Source organism: Oncorhynchus gorbuscha, linkage group LG22 (assembly GCF_021184085.1).
Source record: "Oncorhynchus gorbuscha isolate QuinsamMale2020 ecotype Even-year linkage group LG22, OgorEven_v1.0, whole genome shotgun sequence".
Lineage (NCBI taxonomy): Eukaryota > Metazoa > Chordata > Actinopteri > Salmoniformes > Salmonidae > Oncorhynchus > Oncorhynchus gorbuscha.
Genome location: NC_060194.1, coordinates 34,064,296 through 34,090,335, shown reverse-complemented (window position 1 = coordinate 34,090,335; position 26,040 = coordinate 34,064,296). Strand labels below are relative to the sequence as shown.

At 43.7% G+C, this 26,040-nt stretch overlaps 1 pseudogene; it reads right to left on the bottom strand.

The window, feature by feature from the left end:
- Window positions 1-1,671: 1,671 nt before the first annotated feature.
- On the bottom strand, window positions 1,672-25,358 carry LOC124009303 (annotated as a pseudogene).
- Window positions 25,359-26,040: the final 682 nt, after the last annotated feature.

The following is a 26,040-nucleotide window of genomic DNA, read 5'->3' as shown; positions in this document are numbered from 1 at the left end:
CCACTTGGAAAGAATACAAAATATGTGAAATGTTTATTTTTTTATTTTAACTTTTTTTTGTTGGTAGAATCTTTTTCCACATCAGCAGCAATACAGTCATGCAATGGAAGTCAAATTTTAATTTCCTTTTCCTCAATGTGATTCAAACTTAAATGTAAGTAAATTATTTTGTTTATGGATCACAATTGTTTGTTTCACTGTGTGTAATGTTGTCTAAGTGACCTCATGGCGTGTTCAGAAGGACAACCATTTTTAAACGTTCTGATAAACACATGTTATGTACATCAAAGGAATCAAACCTGCTCTATTCGTGGCATTTTATCTGCAACATTTGGCTACTGAAGGTGGCCCAAAAGAATGCTAGTATCGTCAATTACCAATACCAAACACACCCAATCCTGTACTAATCTACTGTACTATATTACAGGGAGTAGACCTCATCCTCACACACCACGCTCTGCTGCTCTCTGCTTTGAATGGGTGTTGCGTTAAGTGCAGGAACATTAATATGGATCTAACTGCATCATCAGCCCTCACTGAGTTAAGTGAAAAATACACACACCCCTTCCTCACTGAGTTAAGTGTTAAATTCATTGCACGTTGTTTCAGGTGCCGTGGCGATCAAATGGCTTTGGTTAAAACTCTTAACTGCATCTCACGCACCCACACAGCCCCTTCCTGAAGCTGCTCTACTAACATCAAAAGGAGTTAAGCACTTTGCATCGTGGGTAAGATCTCAGCATGACGGCTGCAGTCTTTTGTCTCATTTAACACTTCTAGAACTGCAACTCTGACATTAAAGCTTTCGAGACCTCTGAAACTCACTGCTGCTCTCAAAGTTTTTCACCTTCTGGATCAACTAGAATATTTTCCATATAAACTCCAGTGTGTTTGGCTGCATGCTGTGTGTACGGTAGCATTCATCTCTGCTCTTGACACATACAGTACAGACTCATTCGCAACATACAGTTTGAAGGGCCGCTTATGTATTGAGGACCGCACATTACTGAAGTAATGTGTTGCTATGCAATAAGAATGGCAAAAATGAATTCTAAATGTTTGCACTTTGAAATAGTTATTTCATGCTGATGGGAAATATAGTTACTTTTGAGGAGAACTACAAAGCAAACATCACATGTTGTTAGTAGGCCCTACTTCTGGAGAAATGGTTAGGAAATAGTTAGGACAGAAACATTTCTCACGAGCATGATGGATACCTAAAGGCATGCACAGCTGACATACAGTCTAGTCCTCCAACTCATATTTCAGCCTACAGAATACTTCTTACATTTATTTACATCAGAAAGCTAAAAGGAAAGGTGTTAGTTCTTTACATACAAGTTTCCAAAATCATAACTATCACAGATCATATTATTTATAATTGATATAAAAGCTGTGCTGGTGTTACTTTGTTATGTTTGGTTTAAGGTGACGAGATCAGACAGGATGATTTTGTTATCACGGGTATGTGGTATGAAAGAGTACTCTTTTTTAAAGTATGTCATATGGTATTGTAGTCTGTGTTATAGCATATCTTATGATGAATAACTGAATATCCTTGAAAGATTAGTTTTTTCCCTCTCCCTTGCCCAAATCCACCTATCCTCTTCTCTCTCTACCCGCCTCTCCTTCTCTCTGGACTCTACCAGTCCAGGGCTGGTTGAGGGGTGTTTAGAGGATGCCCAGGATGCGTCCCATCCACCAACAGCAGGGCATGATGACTCTGCAGGCTACCCTACACCCGCGGTAGTGGTAGGGCCAGGGTTGGAACCCGTCCAGGGGCTCACAGATCCTCTGGCACTGGGTGTGGCTCCTCCGGCACTCCGTACAGCACACGCCCTGGTGGTCCAGCATGGGGTCAAAGGTCATTGTGCCCTCATCGCCATCCAGGCCACGCTTTATGTTGAGGGACAGAAGGGGAGGAAAGGCAGATAGAGGGAGACAGAAAGGGAGTGAGAGAGAGTGAAATACTGATAATAGCCACATTTTTCAACTCTCTAAACCCATTTATGTCTGTATTAATGTATAATGTGTTTCTGTGTAGAATTATATTTCTCATTCAATGATTTATCTCAAATGCAAACAGAGTCTGTGTCTATGTCTGTGGGAGTATGGTTCCGTGTCTGTGAGAGTCTGGGGATGTCTGTTTCTCTCAGGGGAAGGAGAAGAAGGAGGAGCGGTGAGGATTAGGGGAAGTCTGGGGGTCTACACATGGACAGAGTGGCAGGAGGGGAGCAATTTACACTCCTGAAAGGCTCAATGGGACTTTAGTTTGGAATTTTAAAGGGGTTCATGAGGCGTAGAGACTCGGCGTGACAGGCAAACACACACACGCTCTGAGTGACAGGCAAACACACACCCGCTCTGACTGACAGGCAAACACACACACGCTCTGAGTGACAGGCAAACACACACACGCTCTGAGTGACAGGCAAACACACACACACGCTCTGAGTGACAGGCAAACACACACACGCTCTGAGTGACAGGCAAACACACACACGCTCTGAGTGACAGGCAAACACACACACACGCTCTGAGTGACAGGCAAACACACACACGCTGAGTGACAGGCAAACACACACACGCGCTGAGTGACAGGCAAACACACACACGCTCTGAGTGACAGGCAAACACACGCACGCTCTGAGTGACAGGCAAACACACGCACGCTCTGAGTGACAGGCAAACACACACGCTCTGAGTGACAGGCAAACACACACACACACTGAGTGACAGGCAAACGCACACGTGCTCTGAGTGACAGGCAAACACACACACGCTCTGAGTGACAGGCAAACACACACGCGCTCTGAGTGACAGGCAAACACACACACACTGTGTGACAGGCAAACACACACGCTCTGCGTGACAGGCAAACACACACATGCTCTGAGTGACAGGCAAACACACACGCTCTGCGTGACAGGCAAACACACACGCTCTGAGTGACAGGCAAACACACACACGCTCTGCGTGACAGGCAAACACACACACGCTCTGAGTGACAGGCAAACACACACACGTTCTGTGTGACAGGCAAACACACACACGCTCTGAGTGACAGGCAAACACACACACGCTCTGCGTGACAGGCAAACACACACACGCTCTGAGTGACAGGCAAACACACACACGCTCTGCGTTACAGGCAAACACACACATGCTCTGCGTGACAGGCGCACTCACATAATCACACACTGACATTGTGACCCCAACATCTGCTCCTGCTCACACAGCTGTGCATGCTGGGAGAGAGACGGGACCAGGACAGAAACCATTCGTCAGACACTCAACTGTGAACATAACATTATATATCTGAGAGAGGATGTGGTCTGGCTGTTCGAATAGGCCAGTGGTGACACAGCAAACACTCAATGAAGGCCAAATATTAGTGCTCTGCTGTGGGAATCTTGAGTAACACAGCATACTGACTGATTGGTCTGGGGGACTCGTGATAGGGGTTCTCGGGGTTAAATTCTGCTTCCGGGTCCACTTCCTCCTCTGCCCTGGGTGCCTGGCGACGTTGATGAGGGGCTGCCCTCTTCCCCTGCCCACCTGGGGAGAGCACAGAGACAGTCAATACACTATGCAAGCCAACACAACATAATTTGACATCTGGTCATTATTGGAGCCACTTTTGAAGGCAGCACACCTACATTGCTAATACTAATTTCAAAAAACTTACTAATTGTATTGTTTTGCATATCTCCAGTGCATCATGTTGCTATGTGCATTGCTTGGAGTCATTTTCATAACTTATTGTTGTTCTGTGATCATTTTAAAGGGGCTGATTGGGTACTGTTGGTGTAGGTGTGACGGAGCCAGAAGATTTGCAGGTCTCCACACAAATCACGGATCTTGGTGCTGAGGAAGGCAGGGTCAGAGAGGGGCACGTCAGCTGCCACCCAGATCCATGACTTCCTCAAATTTAGCAGGGGTCACCTCATCCTGGAGAGAGAAAGACAGGGGGGGGGGGGTATAAATACACAATAAACATTGAAATGTAAATCATATACAGTAGGGCAAAAAAAGTATTTAGTCAGCCACCAATTGTGCAAGTTCTCCCACTTAAAAAAGATGAGAGAGGCCTGTAATTTTCATCATAGGTACACTTCAACTATGACACACAAAATGAGAGAAAAAAATCCAGAAAATCACATTGTAGGATTTTTAATGAATTTATTTGCAAATTATGGTGGAAAATACGTATTTGGTCAATAACAAAAGTTTATCTCAATACTCTGTTATATACCCTTTGTTAGCAATGACAGAGGTCAAATGTTTTCTGTAAGTCTTTACAAGGTTTTCACACACTTGCTGGTATTTTGGCCCATTCCTCCATGCAGATCTCCTCTAGAGCAAATATGTTTTGGGGATGTTTTTTAGGAATAGTTTAACCATCTTAAAATGAGGGACAGATGTAAATGAATCATTAATCACATGAAATAAATAATACTCTTCAGAAGTAACTTTGTCAGAGCAAAAAATAACTAGGGCTTTACAATTTAAACTTGGATAAAATGTGGGACTAAGTGATGGAGCAAGCCTTTAGTCATAACTGTGTGTGGTGAGCTTTCTGGCACCCAGAGCTGCTGAGGCATCAGCCAAGTGGGTGCCATGCATTGCGAAGGAGAAGACCAGTAGCTACATGACTCAGGCTGGTTCCCAGAGCAGCCCTCTACATACCCTTCATCAACCATCTCCCTGACCACCTTCCTCTGATCCAGCCATGAACTGTCCCTCTCCATCTTTGGAGGATGCACACAGACTTGTCCTCTACTGGTTGACCTAACTATAGCTAGTGAACTCATCATGTATTGCTTGTTTGTTTTTTGCTTTTGAAGAGCTTCCAAATTGTTATCAAGAGTGATTTAGACATGTAATAAATTATTATATTAAAATTATGATTTATTGAATTCTCCAAAGGCTCTCTTCATTTAATATTGCAGGGTTTTGATATTCAATGTTGGTGCACAGTTTCTACTTAAAATATCAAAGGAACGCAAAGGCACTCATCTCGTGTAATGACTCAGTAGCTCTTCTGTTGATGAAAAAAACCTTTAGGTTCTCTCCAGTATTTAGGTGCTCAAACAAAGTCAGGAGACATTCACATTAAGTCTACAAGCTGACAGAAAAACATGACCTACATATTAAAAAGTATATCGAAAACACACATACAGACAGACACAGACACACAGCTAACACTAATAACATGGTAATAACATTGTATTATTAGAGTAATACACATGTGTTGCTAGTTACTAAACAGGTAATAGATAGTCAGGGAAGTGTTATCATCTAACCCAACAGATTACTTTTTCATTTTAAATTATTAGCTTGGGGGACAAACAACAGCAAGGGTCCTCCACTGCGAGACTGATAAGAGTTTATCTGACCCAGTGTGTGTGTGTGTGTGTGTGTGTGTGTGTGTGTGTGTGTGTGTGTGTGTGTGTGTGTGTGTGTGTGTGTGTGTGTGTGTGTGTGTGTGTGTGTGTGTGTGTGTGTGTGTGTGTGTGTGTGTGTGTGTGTGTTTCACCCCTGCGAGACTGATAAGAGTTTATCTGACCCAGTGAGTGCGTGTGTGTGTGTGTGTGTGTGTGTGTGTGTGTGTGTGTGTGTGTGTGTGTGTGTGTGTGTGTGTGTGTGTGTGTGTGTGTGTGTGTGTGTGTGTGTGTGTGTGTGTGTGTGTGTGTGTGTGTGTGTGTCACCCCTGCGAGACTGATAAGAGTTTATCTGACCCATATTTCCCATCACTCTAAATTAAAGCAGATGACCAGCCTGCAGCTACTATTATAACTACATCTCCCTATCTGAGCCGAACACACACACACACACAGTTTGGCACACAGCAGAATAAATAAATGGCTGTTTACAAGGCAGAGAGTAAGGTACTGTGTGTATGTGTGTGTTTGTGAGAGAACAGCCCTGCATGATGTTTAATAATGTGTACATGGTGCATATGCAGCGCTAACTGATTTAAATAATCAGACGGCCTCATTTCGGCACAGGGAAAGCTTACACACACACACACACACACACACACACACACACACACACACACACACACACACACACACACACACACACACACACACACACACACACACACACACACACACACACACACACACACACACACACACACACACACACACACAGAGAGAAACACACACAAACACAACTTCCAGCACTGTGACAGCTTGACAGGCGTGTTCAGATGTTGTTAAGATCAGTGTGTTGATCCAAACCACCTCGTCCCAGTTTGGCCAGAGAGTGAGAGTGTGAAAACATGTCTCACAAGTAAAAGCAATCCTTCTCTCTGAGAGGCATGTGCTAGTATGTGTATGTACACGTGTGTGTATAGTGCTGAGCGATTCACCGAAATGTATATTTTCCACTTTTTAAACAACTAATGACTTAGGTTAAATTATTTGAATTTAGTTTTTTTCCATGAGCTCATTACGCACATTGCAGCCGTTTCTCTAGAGATAAATACGTTCAAGCCCGAACTGTGGGAAGTAGTAGGGAGTTGTAGTTTCCAACAGGACAATATTCTACATATTTTAGTGCAGAAAACATGGTAATTAACTACAATGACCATAATCCATTGCACGCCTACTTGTCCGGTCTGTGTTTCTTTTACACCTGCTATGTAAAAGAGACTGCAGGATCGGAGAGGGATAGAGAGCAGTTGCTTTGCGAGGTATTTCTACCTGAAAATACATGATCTAAGTGATCGATAGTTATATTCAGCAGTCATAAAGGTATGCCTTAATTACTTTGAAGATCTACCTAAATAGTGATTTTGTCAGACAGAGAGATGAGAAGATGACGTGGAATTAAATAATAAAGTAATCAAATAAAACAAAAGTAAAATACACAACAACTGAACTATTGTAAAGTAATGTGAATAAATGATGGCTAATAAGAGATAAGCAGTAATGGGCAGTCACTACCATCAGGGTGTCACTCCCTGGCCATAGAGAGGCTTTTTATTCTCTATTTTGGTTGGGCCAGGGTGTGACTAGGGTGGGCATTCTATGTCCTTTTTTCTATGTTTTGTATTTCTATGTCTTGGCCTGGTATGGTTCTCAGTCAGGGACAGCTGTCTATCGTTGTCTCTGATTGAGAACCATACTTAGGTACCCTTTTCCCCCACCTGGTTTGTGGGAAGTTCACTTTGTAGTTGTTCAGGGCACATAGACCAAAGCTTCACGGTTTGGTGTTTGTTCTTTGTTTTGTCAGCGTCATTTTTAATAAAAAGAAAATGTACGCGTACCATGCTGCACCTTGGTCCTCACCTCCTTCCCACGACAGCTGTGACACATAGGACATTCACTAATGGTTTTCTTCTGTGTTGTTACAGCATTCAACCCAAATAATAACTAGTACATTAAGTGGTTTTAAAAAATGATCGAAACCAAAATTGAAAACTGTGATTATTTTTTTAAATAATCAAACCAAGACCAAACAGACCTCAAAAAGCACCAATCATTCAGCACTAGTGTGCGTGTGTGAGGCTCCACAGCTCACAGTCCACTTCCCCATCCTGCCACTAGCTCTCTGATAATCTGACAGCTGCTAACAGGACTTTAAAGCCTCCTTGTATGTTAGCCTCCTTGTATGTGAGCTGGAACTTTATGTGCTTCTCCTGACTGCAGGGTTACTGGCTCATGACCTTCTCTGGCTGTTCATTAAGTTGCTACATTAAGGGAAAAAACAACACCAGTATACAGTAGAGGAACATGAATATGTTCACCATCAAATACTCCTAAACTGGCTTCACTCTGAGAGAAATGGACAACATGACAGTCGGGCTATAACACATGACTTGGGGCATAGGGGGTGGGGAGTCCCTTGTGTCAGGTGAGGCCAGATCACAGGTCTGGTTTGGGTATAGTTTGTGGCAGAGGAGCCCCCCTAAGGCCAGAGAGAGAGCTCATGTTTGGGTCTGGATGCCAATCTACTACAATCTCTTCCTTTCCCTTTACAAGCCCTCAGGCTAAACACATCCAGGCCAACTAACCACACACACACACACCGCCACGGCAGACACATCCACACACAGCTAACCCAGCCAGAGTCAACCACTCAGTTCATCTTAGATCTGTCCTGTAATCGCTTAAATGACCTCAGTCCCTATACCTACCCCACCCCCCAACCCTCAGCCAATGTTAACCGTGTCTGACAGTTGATAGGTGTGTGTCGTGGTCAGATAGGTAACCCAGAACTTCTCTGACCTGATACCTTCACCTTTAGACAGACAGAGACACACAGAGGAAGGTGATGAGTGAAGTAGCACGCAAGTGTTAGAGTGAGAGAAAGAGAGGGATGAAGAGAGAGACGGAAAGAGAGAGATAGAAAGACAGAGGCACTGGCGTACAGGACACACCCACAGGCCCCAACAAGGCTGAGGGGCCCATGAGATCTGCGGGCCCATGTGCCTGTCATCAATGTCTATTTATTTTTTGAATGTAATAAATCATTTTGACAGTAACCTTCTAAAAATACATTTATTCATATACCTTTTTTGATTTCCATATGTACCAGGAAGATACGTGTTTGTTTCTTGGGCTTCAGGAATGTGACTGAAAAAGTTCCTCAGGCCTTGAAAAAGAAACATTTAAACTGATTGAAAGTAGAAGGGGGATATCCATGAACAACAGTGCAATGAGTGGAGCTTAGTCAGGTCTTCTAAAGTTCATATCAGACGGAGAGCCTAATGCTTCTTACGTAGTTCTTTATGAGTTTTAGTTTAGAGAACGAGGTCTTTGCAGAAACGACAGTTACAGGGATGGTAAAAACAGCTTGATTGCCGTAGCAACCTCGGGGAAACTGGGTAGAAGGGAAGAGTGCTAATATTAAAGCAGTTTTGCAATATCTTTAATTGCGTTTCTCATTCTCCTTAATTGCCGGCCTCAACACGTCACGGAACAAGATGAAGTGAATAGGAAGCTCTGGGGTCGTCTGCATATTGGACAGACAATAAATCAGCAGATACAAACAAGTTGTCATATTTTGCAGACAACAGTTCCTGAGGGCTTGAACAAAAAACGTGGTTTGATTTTCGTTCTTACTGGTGAATTGACGATTGAGATTGAGGAATATCAACAGTCCCTTATCTCTGGTATATCTTGGCATGCATCATTCAAAAATAAATTTAAATTGTGTGCAGCGCAATGGACATATAATTCACAATGTCTCAGGAAAGACTGTCTGGGTTGGCAATACCCAGTATAGAAAACAGTCGGGCCTGCAACCTGGACCTACAGGCCATGGGGAAAACAGTACTTCAGAAGACCAAGGGAGTCTCAAGTTGGATTTCATTTGTTTTAGGCCTCATTTAATTTTCCTTAAATATTGCAGTCCTATTAGCGTGTAGGCTATTAGCGAGACAATAAATAGTAGCTGAATTTATCCTCAAGGCAACTACTTTTTTCCTCATTGTTAGGCTATTTGATGTGTCATTTTTATAAAAAGATTATAAATAGCACCTAAATCGCAGCTAAAGACACTATAGATGGTATTATACAGTACAAGTCAACAGTTTTGACACACCTACTCATTTCAGGGTTTTTCTTTATTTTTTTTACTATTTTCTACATTGTAGAATAATAGTGAAGACATAAAAACTTTGAAATAACATATGGAACACATATGAACAAATCAAATATATTTTATATTTATATTCCCTCTCGCTCTCATCCAACACTTCCCACACTGCCCCTACTCGGATGGTATCAACTTTGTCCCACCTTCGCTTCTCTCCCAGCTTCTCTCCTCTTCCATTTATCATCTCTTCCCTCTGCTCAAACCTTCTCCAACCTATCTCCTGATTCTGCCTCCTCAACCCTCCTCTCCTCCCTTTCTGCATCCTTTGACTCTCTATGTCCCCTATCTTCCAGGCCGGCTCGGTCCTCCCCAGAAGATCCGTGGCAGACTCAATGCGAGCTCACAGAACAGGGCTCCGGAAGGCCGAGCGGAAATGGAGGAAAAGCCTCCCTGCGGACCTGGCATCCTTTACTCCCTCCTCTCTACATTTTCCTCCTCTGTCTCTGCTGCTAAAGCCACTTTCTACCACTCTAAATTCCAAGCATCTGCCTCTAACCCGAAGCTCTTTGCCACATTCTCCTCCCTCCTGAATCCTCCCCCCCCCCCCTCTTCCCTCTCTGCAGATGACCGTCAACCATTTTGAAAAGAAGATCGACGACATCCGATCCTCGTTTGCTAAGTCAAACAACAGTTCTGCTCACACTGCCCTACCCTGTGCTCTGACCTCTTTCTCCCTCTCTCTCCAGATGAAATCTCGCGTCAGAGTTCGCCCAACAACCTGACTCGATCTCTATCCCCTCCTCTCTTCTCCAGACCATTTCCGGAGACCTTCTCCCTTACCTCACCTCGCTCATCAACTCATCCCTGACCGCTGGCTACGTCCCTTCCGTCTTCAAAAGCGAGAGTTGCACCCCTTCTGAAAAACCTACACTCGATCCCTCCGATGTCAACAACTACAGACCAGTATCCCTTCTTTCTTTTCTCTCCAAAACTCTTGAACGTGCCGTCCTTGGTCAGCTCTCCCGCTATCTCTCTCAGAATGACCTTCTTGATCCAAATCAGTCAGGTTTCAAGACTAGTCATTCAACTGAGACTGCTCTTCTCTGTATCACGGAGGCGCTCCGCACCGCTAAAGCTAACTCTCTCTCCTCTGCTCTCATCCTTCTAGACCTATCGGCTGCCTTCGATACTGTGAACCATCAGATCCTCCTCTCCACCCTCTCCGAGTTGGGCATTGGCGCGGCCCACGCTTGGATTGCGTCCTACCTGACAGGTCGCTCCTACCAGGTGGCGTGGCGAGAATCTGTCTCCTCACCACGCGCTCTCACCACTGGTGTCCCCCAGGGCTCTGTTCTAGGCCCTCTCCTATTCTCGCTATACACCAAGTCACTTGGCTCTGTCATAACCTCACATGGTCTCTCCTATCATTGCTATGCAGACGACACACAATTAATCTTCTCCTTTCCCCCTTCTGATGACCAGGTGGCGAATCGCATCTCTGCATGTCTGGCAGACATATCAGTGTGGATGACGGATCACCACCTCAAGCTGAATCCCGGCAAGACGGAGCTGCTCTTCCTCCCGGGGAAGGACTGCCCGTTCCATGATCTCGCCATCACGGTTGACAACTCCATTGTGTCCTCCTCCCAGAGCGCTAAGAACCTTGGCGTGATCCTGGACAACAAACTGTCGTTCTCAACTAACATCAAGGCGGTGGCCCGTTCCTGTAGGTTCATGCTCTACAACATCAGAGTAGCTGACCCTGCCTCACACAGGAAGCGGCGCAGGTCCTAATCCAGGCACTTGTCATCTGTCTGGATTACTGCAACTCGCTGTTGGCTGGGCTCCCTGCCTGTGCCATTAAACCCCTACAACTCATCCAGAACGCCGCAGCCCGTCTAGTGTTCAACCTTCCCAAGTTCTCTCACGTCACCCCGCTCCTCCGCTCTCTCCACTGGCTTCCAGTTGAAGCTCGCATCCGCTACAAGACCATGGTGTTTGCCTGACGGAGCTGTGAGGGGAACGGCACCTCAGTACCTCCAGGCTCTGATCAGGCCCTACACCCAAATAAGGGCACTGCGTTCATCCACCTCTGGCCTGCTCGCCTCCCTACCACTGAGGAAGTACAGTTCCCGCTCAGCTCAGTCAAAACTTTAGTGCTCTGGCTCCCCAATGGTGGAACAAACTCCCTCACGACGCCAGGACAGCGGAGTCAATCACCACCTTCCGGAGACACCTGAAACCCCACCTCTTTAAGGAATACCTAGGATAGGATAAAGTAATCCTTCTCACCCCCTCCCCCTTAAAATATTTAGATGCACTATTGTAAAGTGGTTGTTCCACTGGATGTCATAAGGTGAATGCACCAATTTGTAAGTCGCTCTGGATAAGAGCGTCTGCTAAATGACTTAAATGTAAATGTAATGTAAATGAGATTCTTCAAAGTAGCCAACATTTGCCTTGATGACAACTTTGTACACTCTTGGCATTCTCTCAACCAGCTTCATGAGGTAGCCATCTGGAATGCATTTATATTAACAGGTGTGCCTTGTTAAAAGTTAATTTGTGGAATTTCTTTCCTTCTTAATGTGTTTGAGCCAATCAGTTGTGTTGTGACAAAGTAGGGGTGGTATACAGAAGATATACAGAACCCTATTTGGTAAAAGACCAAGGCCATATTATGGCAAGAACAGCTCAAATAAGGAAAGACAAATGACAGTCAATCATTACTTTAAGACATGAAGGTCAGTCAATCAGGAACATTTCAAGAGCTTTTAAAGTGTCTTCAAGTGGAATTGCAAAAAAACATAAAGTGCTATAATGATATTGGCTCTCATGAGGACCGCCACAGGAGAGGAAGACCCAGAGTTACCTGCTACAGAGGATAAGTTCATTAGAATTACCAGCCTCAGAAATTGCAGCCCAAATAAATGCTTCACAGAGTTCAAGTAAAAGACACATCTCAACCTTAACTGTTCAGAGGAGACAGCGTGAATCAGGCCTTCATGGTCGAATTGCTGCAAAGAAACCACTACTAAAGGACACCAGTAAGAAGAAGAGACATGATTGGGCCAAGAAACATGAGCAATGGACATTAAACCAGTGGAAATCTGTCCTTTGGTCTGATGAGTCCAGAAAATAGTTTAAAATTGCCACCGAAAGTGTTCGAGTGCCTTCCCGTTCGGGTGGAGCTCGGTGGTCGTCATCACCGGTCTACTAGCTGCCACCGATCCCTTTTTCCCTTTTCGTTTGGTTTTGTCTAATTGTTTTCACCTGTTCCTTGTTGGGAATTTTGGGTTGGGGTTATTTAAGTTCGATTAGCCCGCTTGTGTTTGTGCGGGCTTGTTGCTGTATATGTAAGAGGTGTATTGATTGTTGTTGGGTTGTCGCTGTCCGGGTTATACCAGTGATACTTGGGTTGTGTTTTACGCCTGTGTTCGGCGTCATCCATTGTAAGCGTTCCTGTTTTTGGACATTAAAGCGTTTTCCCCTCGAATCTTCTGCTCTCTGCGCCTGACTCCACACCTATCACTCTTCAGGCGTTACAAAAATAAAGAAAAACTTTTGAATGAGAAGGTGTGTCCAGACTTTGGACTGGTACAGTAACTAAAGATAGTACACTTCATAATGAAACAATCCCTACTAAGCTAGCGTTTTGAGGGTGGACTCACAGTATTTTTTTACATTAATAGACTGGTTTTACTTTCTATCCAAGCTGTGAGAAGGCGAGGACAGCTCATGTCCGGCAGGTTCAGGTAGCCTATATATTCAGCTGTATATTTTTAAAAAATCAATTGGTAGCTGATTAGTAGTCTGTTGTATCGGAAGTTAATTTAACAATCTGCATTGTTTGAATTTTGAACTTTAATTAGTGAATTATATTATTGCCACAAGCCAGAAGTAAAAGAATGTCAGCATTGTGGTACCGTGTATAGTTTAGTGAAGTGTCAGCATTGTGGTACCGTGTATAGTTTAGTGAAGTGTCAGCATTGTGGTACCGTGTATAGTTTAGTGAAGTGTCAGCATTGTGGTACCGTGTATAGTTTAGTGAAGTGTCAGCATTGTGGTACCGTGTATAGTTTAGTGAAGTGTCAGCATTGTGGTACCGTGTATAGTTTAGTGAAGTGTCAGCATTGTGGTACCGTGTATAGTTTAGTGAAGTGTCAGCATTGTGGTACCGTGTATAGTTTAGTGAAGTGTCAGCATTGTGGTACCGTGTATAGTTTAGTGAAGTGTCAGCATTGTGGTACCGTGTATAGTTTGTATAGTTTAGTGAAGTGTCAGCATTGTGGTACCGTGTATAGTTTAGTGAAGTGTCAGCATTGTGGTACCGTGTATAGTTTAGTGAAGTGTCAGCATTGTGGTACCGTGTATAGTTTAGTGAAGTGTCAGCATTGTGATACCATGTATAGTTTAGTGAAGTGTCAGCATTGTGATACCATGTATAGTTTAGTGAAGTGTCAGCATTGTGATACCGTGTATAGTTTAGTGAAGTGTCACCGTGCAGTTTTGTGTCAGCATTGTACCGTGTATAGTTTAGTGAAGTGTCAGCATTGTGATACCATGTATAGTTTAGTGAAGTGTCAGCATTGTGGTACCGTGTATAGTTTCATGAAGTGTCAGCATTGTGGTACCGTGTATAGTTTAGTGAAGTGTCAGCATTGTGATACCATGTATAGTTTAGTGAAGTGTCAGCATTGTGGTACCGTGTATAGTTTAGTGAAGTGTCAGCATTGTGGTACCGTGTATAGTTTAGTGAAGTGTCAGCCGTGTATAGTTTAGTGAAGTGTCAGCATTGTAGTACCGTGTATAGTTTAGTGAAGTGTCAGCATTGTGGTACCGTGTATAGTTTAGTGAAGTGTCAGCATTGTGGTACCGTGTATAGTTTAGTGAAGTGTCAGCATTGTGATACCATGTATAGTTTAGTGAAGTGTCAGCATTGTGGTACCGTGTATAGTTTAGTGAAGTGTCAGCATTGTGGTACCATGTATAGTTTAGTGAAGTGTCAGCATTGTGATACCATGTATAGTTTAGTGAAGTGTCAGCATTGTGATACCATGTATAGTTTAGTGAAGTGTCAGCATTGTGATACCATGTATAGTTTAGTGAAGTGTCAGCATTGTGATACCGTGTATAGTTTAGTGAAGTGTCAGCATTGTGGTACCGTGTATAGTTTCATGAAGTGTCAGCATTGTGGTACCGTGTATAGTTTCATGAAGTGTCAGCATTGTGGTACCATGTAGCTTAAATGTAATGTAAAATGTATAGTTTCATGAATTGTCAGCATTGTGGTACCGTGTATAGTTTAGTGAAGTGTCAGCATTGTGATACCATGTATAGTTTAGTGAAGTGTCAGCATTGTGATACCATGTATAGTTTAGTGAAGTGTCAGCATTGTGGTACCGTGTATAGTTTCATGAAGTGTCAGCATTGTGGTACCGTGTATAGTTTCATGAAGTGTCAGCATTGTGGTACCATGTAGCTTAAATGTAATGTAAAATGTATAGTTTCATGAATTGTCAGCATTGTGGTACCATGTATAGTTTCATGAAGTGTCAGCATTGTGGTACCATGTATAGTTTCATGAAGTGTCAGCATTGTGGTACCATGTATAGTTTCATGAAGTGTCAGCATTGTGGTACCGTGTATAGTTTCATGAAGTGTCAGCATTGTGGTACCGTGTATAGCTTTGTGAAGTGTCAGCATTGTGGTACCGTGTATAGTTTCATGAAGTGTCAGCATTGTGGTACCGTGTATAGCTTTGTGAAGTGTCAGCATTGTGGTACCGTGTATAACTTTGTGAAGTGTCAGCATTGTGGTACCGTGTATAGTTTCATGAAGTGTCAGCATTGTGGTACCGTGTATAGCTTTGTGAAGTGTCAGCATTGTGGTACCGTGTATAGCTTTGTGAAGTGTCAGCATTGTGGTACCGTGTATAGTTTCATGAAGTGTCAGCATTGTGGTACCGTGTATAGTTTCATGAAGTGTCAGCATTGTGATACCATGTATAGTTTAGTGAAGTGTCAGCATTGTGGTACCGTGTATAGCTTTGTGAAGTGTCAGCATTGTGGTACCGTGTATAGCTTTGTGAAGTGTCAGCATTGTGATACCGTGTATAGCTTTGTGAAGTGTCAGCATTGTGGTACCGTGTATAGCTTTGTGAAGTGTCAGCATTGTGGTACCGTGTATAGTTTCATGAAGTGTCAGCATTGTGATACCGTGTATAGCTTTGTGAAGTGTCAGCATTGTGATACCGTGTATAGCTTTGTGAAGTGTCAGCATTGTGATACCGTGTATAGCTTTGTGAAGTGTCAGCATTGTGGTACCGTGTATAGCTTTGTGAAGTGTCAGCATTGTGGTACCGTGTATAGTTTCGTAAAATGTTAGGCTTAACCTGAGAAAATGACGACCAAATAGGCCTACCAATAAACAATAGCTAAAACAAATGGCGACCTTGCCAGGGGCCCCAGAGAAACTGTGTTACGCCTGTGGACAGAGGGAGAGGGAGACTGGATAGGGAGAGGCCGTAGGAGAGCTGAGGTCATTCCTACCAGGTCGAACAGAAGTGAGTCTTTGTTGAGAGTTTTCACATCAGGCAGGTGAGCTTTGACCTGGGTCTTAATGTAACACTTCTCTCCTCCAGCTAAACGGACACCAGTTATACCCTGGAGAAAGAGAGATTGAAGAGAGCAAATGGATTATAACAAAATCATTTCAAATTGAATGAGAAATGTGCATCCAACATGTTACATAATTACTTCAATGTACCATTGGAATTAGAATGGTTTGTTGTCGTTGTCATTGCTGTTGTTCTTTCAAACTTACAACCTGGAAGTCGTGGACCTCCACTGCCTCACCATTTCCACTGCCGGGGGGAATCTCTCTATGTTGTTGGTACCATCAATCCTCCACCTTACCGTTAATACTCATGCTGTAGTGGATGTTGTAGAACTGCCACACACACACACGCGCGCACACACACACGCACACACACACACACAGCGATGGGGAAGGAATCATAGTTTTGTGCGAGGTTGTATGAGGTGACCATTGTTTTGAGATTTAATTGGGGGGGTTTTCTATCTGTTTTTAGCATCTAGTTTAGTTGAAGTTAGTTTTTAGACTTGATTTATAATTTTTTATTTAGTTTCAGTTTGATAATAATCTTTCTATTTCATTTTTATATGATTTACTGTTAGGGATAGAATGTAGCGTGGGAGACTAGGAGACATGTATGTGTTTTGGGCCTATAGTTGGACCGCAGAGTGGAGGAAAAGCAGCCAACAAGTTCTCAGCATATGTGGGAACTCCTTCAAGACTGCTGGAAAAGCATTCCAGGTGAAGCTGGTTAAGAGAATGCCAAGAGTGTGCAAAGCTGTCATGAAGGCAAAGGGTGGATACTTTGAAGAATTTCAAATAAAAAATATATTATGATTTGTTTAACACTTTTTTGGTTGCTACATGATTCCATGTGTTATTTCATAGTTTTTATGTCTCCACAATAAAACAAAAGGTTTTATAGCTATTATGACACCTGCAATGTGGGACTCTATTTCCTACCGCCATCGCATGTTCGCTCTTCTTTCAAACTACCCGTGAGTTCTATTGGCTGCTGTATTTAACTTTCAGCTAACAAGAGCTTGCATCCCTCTTCAAATAGTCTATTGGTATAAGAAATGCTGAAAAAAATGATGTCCGACAAGCTATTCTAGTCTAGCTTTTCCTGCCTGGGACTCCAAGAGCTACAGAGCATTTTTTTAAAGGAGAGAGGTCAGCAGAGGTGCGTATTCCCAAGAGACAGAGGTTATAAGTTAGAAGCTTATTATGCATCACCCATCATTAATTAGCTAAACATAAGGCTAATACTGCATTGAATATATTTCTTGAAAGACGTAGGCTATGACATGTATATATCAATCTAGAACAGGATGATCTATTTTGGAATCAATTTGAATGTAGTTGATGGAGAGAGAGAAAGAATGCGAGAGAGTGCTCGCGTGTTCACTGATTTAAAACAACCATATTTGATTGTAAAACTCTGACTCTGAAATCAATTTAAAAATCTTTACAATAAAAAAACACAAGGTGAGCCCTGAAAGCCAGATGGAGATGGGTAAATGCGGTCTTTATATTACTGTAGCATAGACAATGCTTCAGCAAATGCAAGCCTACCTGTCACAAGAAAAAAAGTTACCATGATGAAATGATAGGTTTACAATACATTGTGAACTGCGCTCCATACTGTGATGGGCTATCTGTCCCCATCCTGAGCGTTGATTCAACTTGCAGAGGCCATAAAGAAACCAGATTTAGACATCACATATAATTTACCAGTTCCATTTCACTCCATGCTGTTCAAAAAATAATTCATTGTAATTTACCGGTTTCTCGCAGTTACTTAATTAAGGGGGAGGTTTTGGGTGGTAAATCCCTGTAAATCTCGATAACCGGGTTCCCGCCATTCAACCCTAATCGGGATATGTAATAGAGTAGCAGCAGCGTAAGTGAAGTGTGAAATTGTGTCTGTGTGAGTGTGCGTGTGGCGTCAATATGCATGTGTGTACCCGTAGCCTAGTGGTTAGAGCGTTGGACTACTAACCGAAAGGTTGCAAGTTCAAATCCCCGAGCTGTCAAGGTACAAATCTGTCGTTCTGCTCCTGAACAGGCAGTTAACACACTGTTCCTAGGCCGTCATTGAAAATAAGAATGTGTTCTTAACTGACTTGCCTAGTAAAATAAAGGTAAAATAGAAAAAATAATTTTTAAAAATTGTGTGAGTGTATGTAGTGTGTGTGCTTGGGGGTAGAAGTTGTTCAGGTGCCTTTTGGTCCCAGACTTGGCACTCTGGTACCGCCAGTGATGATACGGGCCGTACGCACTACTCTCTGTAGCGCTTTGCGGTCGCATGCAGAGTAAGTTGCCATACCAAGCAGTGATGCAGCCAGTCATGATTCTCTAGATGGATCAGCTATATATCGTTTTGAGGATCTGAGGGACAATGCCAAATATTTTCAGCCTACTGAGGGTGAAGAGGGGTTGTAATGACCTCTTCACGATTGTGTTGGTGTGTTCGGACCATGATAGGTCTTTAGTGATGTGGACACAGGAACTTGAAGCTTTCGACCCAATCCACTACAGCCCCGTCAAAATGAAAGGGGCATGTTCGACCCTCCATTTCCTGTAGTCCACAATAAGCTCTTTCGTTTTGCACACGTTGAGGCAGAGGTTGTTGTCCTGGCACTACAATGCCAGGACTCTGATCTCCTCCCTATAGGCTGTCTCATCATTGTCAGTGATCAGGCATACCACCGTTGTGTCGTTGGCACACTTATTGATGGTGTTGGAGTCATGCGCGGAAAACCCCGTGTTCAGCGTGGTGGATGTGTTGCAGCCTACCCTCACCACCTGGGGGTGGCCCATCAGGAAGTCCAGGGAGGTGTTCAGTCCCAGGGTCCTTAGCTTAGAGATGAGCTTGGAGAGCACTATGGTGTTGAACGCTGAGCTGTAGTCAATGAACAGCATTCTCATAAACAGTAGCTGTTCCTTTTGTCCAGGTGGGAAAGGACAGTGTAGAGTGCAATAGAGATTGCATCATCTGTGGATCTGTTGGGGTGGTATGCAAATTGGAGTGGGTCCAGGATTTTTGGGATGATGGTGTTGATGTGAGCCATGACCAGCCTTTCAAAGCATTTCATGGCTACAGATGTGAGTTCTACGGGTCGGTAGTCATTTAGACAGGTTACCTTGGTGTTCTTAGGCACAGGAACTATGGTGGTTTGCTTGAAACATGTAGGTGTTACAGACTGGGTCAGAACGAGGTTGAAAATGTCAGTGAAGACACTTGCCAGCTGGTCAGCGCATGCTCTGAGTACGTGTCCTGGTAATCCATCTGGGTCTGCAGCCTTGTGAATGTTAAGCTGCTTAAGAGTCTCACTCTGATAGGTTAAGGAGAGAGTAATCACACAGCCATTCCGAACAGCTGGAGCTCTCACGCATGGTTTAGTGTTGCTTGCCTCGAAGCGAGCATAGAAGGCATTTCAAATCAAATCAAATTGTATTGGTCAAATACACATGTTTAGCAATGTTATTGCAGGTGTAGCGAAATGCTTGTGCTTCTAGCTCTGGCAGTGCTGTAATATCTAACAAGTGATATATAACAACTACACAACATATATCCAATACACACAAATCTAAGTAAAGAAATGGAATTAAGAATATATAAATACATGGACGAGCAATGTCAGAGCAGCATAGAATAAGATACAGTAGAATAGTATATGATACAGTATATACATATGAGATGGGTAATGCAAGTTATGTAGACATTATTAAAGTGACTAGTGTTCCATTTATTCAAGTGGCCAATGATTTCATGTCTATGTAGGCAGCCTATAAGTACTAGTGTTGGCTATTTAACAGTCTGAGACAGAAGCGTTTTTTCAGTCTATCTGTCCCAGCTTTGATGCTGGGCTCTGACGTTGCCTTTTGGATGATAGCGGGTTAACAGGCAGTGGCTTGGGTGGTTGTTGTCCTTAATGATCTTTTTGGCCTTCCTGTGACATCGGGTGCTGTAGGTGTCCTGGAGGGCAGGTAGTTTGTTCCCGATGATGCGTTGGGCAGAATGCACTACCCTCTGGAGAGCCCTGCGGTTGCGGGTGGTGCAGTTACCCTATCAAGAAGGTGATACAGCCCAATAGGATGCTCTCAATTGTGCATCTGTAAAGATTTGTGAGAGTTTTAGGTGACAAGCCACATTTCTTCAGTCTCCTGAGGTTGACGAAGCACTGTTGCACCTTCTCCACCACACTGTCTGTGTGAGTGGACCATTTCAGTCTGTCAGTGATGTGTACGCTGAGGAACTTGTAGCTTTCCACCTTCCTCCACTGCGGTCCCGTCGTGATGGATAGGGGGGTGCTGTTTCCTGAAGTCCACAATCATCTCCATTGTTTTATTGATGTTGGGTGAGAGGTTATTTTCCTGGCACCACACTCCCAGAGTCCTCATCTCCTCCCTATAAGCTGTCTCGTCATTGTTGGTAATCAAGCCTACTACTGTTGTGTCGTCTGCAAACTTGATGATTGAGTGGGAGGTGTGCTTGGCCATGCAGTCATGGCTGAACAGGGAGTACAGGAGGGGACTAAGCACACACCCTTGTGAGGCTCCAGTGTTGAGGATGATCAAAGGTGTTGTTTCCTACCTTCACCACCTGGGGGCGGCCTGTCAGGAAGTCCAAGACCCAGTTGCACGGGGCGGGGTTCAGTCCCAGGGCCTCGAGCTTAATGATAGGCTTGGAGGGTACTATGGTGTTGAATGCTGAGACATAGTCAATGAACAGCATTATTACTCTTATTCCTCCTCTTGTCTAGATGGGATAGGACAGTGTGCAGGGTGATGGGATTGCATAATCTGTGGATCTATTGGGGCGTTAAGAAAATTGAAGTGGGTCGAGGGCGACAGGTAAGCTGGAGGTGATATGATCCTTCACTAGTCTCTCAAAGCACTTCATGATGACAGAAGTGATACTGAAGTGCTACGGGGCGATAGTTATTTAGTTCAGTTACCTTTGTTTTCTTGGGTACAGGACAAATGGTGGCCATCTTGAAGCATGTGGGGACAACAGACTGGGACAGGGAGAGATTGAATGTGTCCGTAAACACACAGCCAGCTGGTCTGCGCATCCTCTGAGGACGCGGCTAGGGATGCCGTCTGGGCCGGCAGCCTGGCGAGGGTTAACACGCTTAAACGTCTTACTCACATTGGCCATGGAGAAGGAGAGCCCACATTCCTTGGTAACGGGTTGCGTCGGTGGCACTGTGTTATCCTCAAAGCGGGCAAAGATTAGTGTCCAGATTAGTGTCCTGCTCATGAAAGCGGCAGCTCTAGCCTTTAGCTCAGTGCGGATGTTGCCTTTAATCCATGGATTCTGGTTGGGATAGGTACATATGGTCACTGTGGGGACAATGTCGTTGATGCACTTATTAATGAAGCCAGTAACTGATGTGCCGTTGGATAAATCCCGGAACATATTCAAGTCTGTGCTAGCAAAATAGTCCTGTAGCGTAGTATCCGCTTCATCGAACCACTTCTGAGCATGTCACTGGTACTTCCTGTTTGAGTTTTTGCTTGTAAGAAGGAATCAAGAGCATATAGTTATGGTCCGATTTGCCAAATTGAGGGTGGGGGAGAGCTTTGTATGCCTCTCTGTGTTTGTAATAAGGTGATCTAGATGTTTTTATCTCTCTAGTTGCACAGGTAACATACTGGTAGAAATTAGGTAAAACAGATTTCAGTTTTCCCGCAATAAAATCACCGGCCACTAGGAGCGCCGCTTCCGAATGAGCATTTTCTTGTTTGCTTATGGCTCTATACAGCTCATTTAGTGCGGTCTTACTGCCAGCAGCGGTTTGTGGTGGTAAATAGACAGCTGCGAAAAATACAGATGAAAACTCTCTTGGTAAATAATATGGTCTACAGCTTATCACTTAGGTGAGCAGAACCTTGAGACCCCCTTAATATTAGAGATAGTGCACCAGCTGACACACACCACCCCCCTGATCTTACCGGACTCTGCCGTTCTGTCCTGCCGATGAATAGAAAAACCAGCTAGATGTATATTATCCATGTCCTTTTTCAGCCATGTCTCTGAGAAGCGTAGTGAATTATAGTTTTTAATGTCTCATTGATGGGATAGTCTCAAATGGAGCTCATCCTGTTTATTCTCCAGCGATTGTGCACGTCAATAGAACAGAGGGTAGAGGCGATTTAGTAATTCTCCAACTGTAGGCTCATCACTGTGCCCTCGCGCCGACCTCTATAGCACCGTCTTGGCCTTCTTTGTGTGTCGGAGAGTAGGGCTTATTTCACTTCCGAATCATTGAAGTAGAAGTCCTCGTCCAAATTGAGGTTAGTGATAGCTGTTCTGATGTCCAGAAGCTGTTTCCGGTCATAGGAAACGATAGCGGAAACATTATGTTAAAAAAAAGTTAAGAGCAGTGCAAAAGAAATACACAAAATAGGACAATTGGTCAAGAGCCTGTAAAACGTCTGCCATTCCTCTGTGAGAGCATGCACAGTGCCATTGAGGCCCTCTCCATCTTGAAATAGTCCATTTTCTTCTTTTGAAGTCAAATTAATTGGCTGATCCATCCTGATGTCACGACTCCAACCGGGTCATCAGGTCATGCCAACAGGGTCATCTGGAGGGATCAGTCAATGAAGTTGGAAGTCCCGCCCAGTTGTCTAAATCAAAACGGTAAAAATCCTCAATGGCGCTGCCCATGCTAGCAGGCTTTTGGCCAGTAGAGGACTCCGTGCAACTTCATGGCCAGGAAATTGATTTATTTGGTTAGGTTTAAATTATAAATCAATCTTATGTGAATTGGATTTAAGGGATAAGCACCTAGTCTGGTGCAATAATTATGATGGAAGGAAACTGTCTTGCCCATGTTTACACAAATCGAATGCTTTTTTGAAACTTGAATAGTAGATATAAGAATAATCAAGTACCTTTACCTTTATCTCACTGAAAGAGAGGGGAAAAAAACAAATGAAGTCATGGCACATGGCACATTTGACATGTTATGTTTTGTAATATTAAACATGTATCACAAGTAACCCCTTCCAATAGGGTTAATAAATACAGCTACAACAACAGCAAAAACATAAGCAATACAACAAGTCATGACAACTCTATCAGTTCACAGACATGCTGCTTGTGTGTTTCTGTTCAACCAAACAAGATGTTCTGTTTTGCAACAGTAGTTGACCGAAACTGGGTGCCCCAAGGTTTAGAAGGCACGTCACCACATCAGACAGCAACCAGCTGTCAGTCTGAAGTTGATCAGTGTGGCATGCCAACGGCTCCTACAACTTCAGAAGTTGTTTTAGCTTGGCCCAGTCACACTCCGTGCTCGCCCTCTGATTTCTTCCCTGTTAGGTAGTGATAGCTAGGGATAGAGATGCACAAGCTAAGCCTATGTGAAACGGTGGCATCTACTGGCAGCATTTAGCCGACCGAGATTCAGAAGCTTGAAAACCCCATTCAAAAACCAGCTTGAAAACCCCATTTGATTTTGGAAGTTTAGAAGAACAAAACTCAAACTAAACATAATTGATCATTGATTTTATTTTACACTGAACAAAAAATATATAAACTCAACATGTGAGTTGTTGGTCCCATATTCCATGAGCTGAAATAAATAAAAAACGGAAATGTTCCATATGCACAAAAAGCTTATTTCTCTCTAATTTTGTGCACACATCTGTTTACAACCCTGTTAGTGAGCATTTATCCTTTGCTAATAAATCTACACACCTGACAGGTGTGACATGTCAAGGAACTGATTAAACAACATGATCATTACAAAGTTGCACCTTGTGCTGGGGACAATAAAAGGTCACTTTAAAACGTGTAGTTTTGTAACACAACACAATGCCACAGATGTCTTGAGGGAACGTGCAGTTGGCATGCTGACTGCAGGAATGTCCACCAGAGCTGTTGCCAGAGAATTCAATGTTAATTGCTCTACCATAAGCTGCCTCCAACGTCATTTTAGAGAATTTGACATTAAGTGATCTCCACATCCGACTTCTTCACCTGCGTGATCGTCTGAGGGGGGATGGGGCGGCGTGGGTATTTCTGTCTGTAATAATGCCCTTTTGTGTGGAAAAATCTGTCTGATTGGCTGGGCCTCGCTCCCATGTGGGCCCACCCAAGACTGCACCCCTGCCCAGTCATATGAAATCCATAGATTAGGGTCTAATGAATTTATTTAAATTGACTGATTTCTTTATGCGAACTGTAACTCAGTAAAATCTTTAAAATTGTTTCATGCTGCATTTATATTTTTGTTGAGTTTATTTTAGTTCGTTTTGCAGTCAAAGAAAGTAATTTCAGTATAGTTTGAGTTTTTGTAATATTTTCATTTTATTTTAGTTTCAGTTTTAAAAGTGGGTTTCCAATTTTAGTTTTTATTTTAGTTTCAGTTTTCGTTTACTGTGTGTGAGAGAGAAGGGGGGGGGTGTAGATTCTATATATGGCTTAGTGGGGAGGTTCATAATGGGTGTTTTGTTTACATTCCCCCATCCACATCCTAGAAACAGCAAGACAAACAGGCACAGACAGACACTACCCTGCACCCAAAGCCTACACAATTAAACGCATTGAGAAATTCCTAACAAAGTATTTTTAAAGTAGCAAGGTCCTACTGCGCTCACACCTCTCGACCCCCGGTACATCAGCAGGACAGTCTCAGAAACATACAAGGCTTCTTTCTATTCAGCTACCCTCTTAACTCTTGAAAAACAAGAGTCGCTGGCTGGTTCAAGGCCCAATGTTTCTGGAACTCGCTATCGCCAGAGGGACTAATGTTTAAATGCTTTACATGGTCGTTGTTGCTGTTCCAGAAGTAAAACGCTCCGATAGCCCCGAACAGCAGCAGAATTGCCCTGGCGATAAGGACCACAATCCCGGGTCGTCAGCAGGCGGCTGGTGGCAGCCGGTTTAACGGCCACAGCAGTGTATGCCTGCGGTGAACACATGAACCATTTACACATGAATGCCACCTACACAAAGTTCACAAAGTGTTTATAATGAGTTGCGCTAATAAAAGTTCAGTTCAACCACAACACCTCCCTCAGAATGAGCAGGTGTCTTCGTGGAATGTCCAAACAAAGTTTTCTGAGAGTAGTCTATCTAGCACACTTTACAAGCAAAGATATATGATATAGGCTGCTTACTGGTGGCATAAACTGTTGCAGGTCATCGCTAAGGCGATGGGCTCTTTCTCTGAACACCCGGCCATGGCTGCGAATGGGTCCGAGAGCCTGAGCAAAGGTCTCTCTCTCTCCTCTCTCTTCTCTCTTGTTCTCTCTGGGACAGGGCAGGGGGAACACAAAACTGCCCATTCATGCGAGAGGCGTGTTATATTACCGGCCTGGGAAACGACATGGTGGACGGTATGCGTTTTCAAATTCTGTCACTCTGTTGGCCTCACAACAGGGGTTCCATAAGGAATGCAGAGTAGGACGGTGTTAAGGCTTTGAGTAGACTGAGGAAGAACAGCCTGTTCGGGTCTTGAACCAACCACAGGGCAAGTGCATTCATTAACTTCTGTGTAAAACATCTCCAGATCTCTTGGCAGAGGCACTCAAATACAGGCAGTGTAGGACTACAAAATCTTAGAAATCATTTGTCATAATGTGTGTATTTACGTTTGACAGGCACACATGATGCACTATTTCTCTAGTCCTAATCCAGACGGGAACGCGCCTTGTTCTGTAGGTGGAACGCGAACGCCTTGTTCTGTAGGTGGAACACGAACGCCTTGTTCTGTAGGTGGAACACGAACGCCTTGTTCTGTAGGTGGAACACGAACGCCTTGTTCTGTAGGTGGAACACGAAGGCCTTGTTCTGTAGGTGGAACACGAACGTGAACGTGCACAGCGGATCTAAAGGCACCCTGGAACATATGTTCAGTCAGGTGG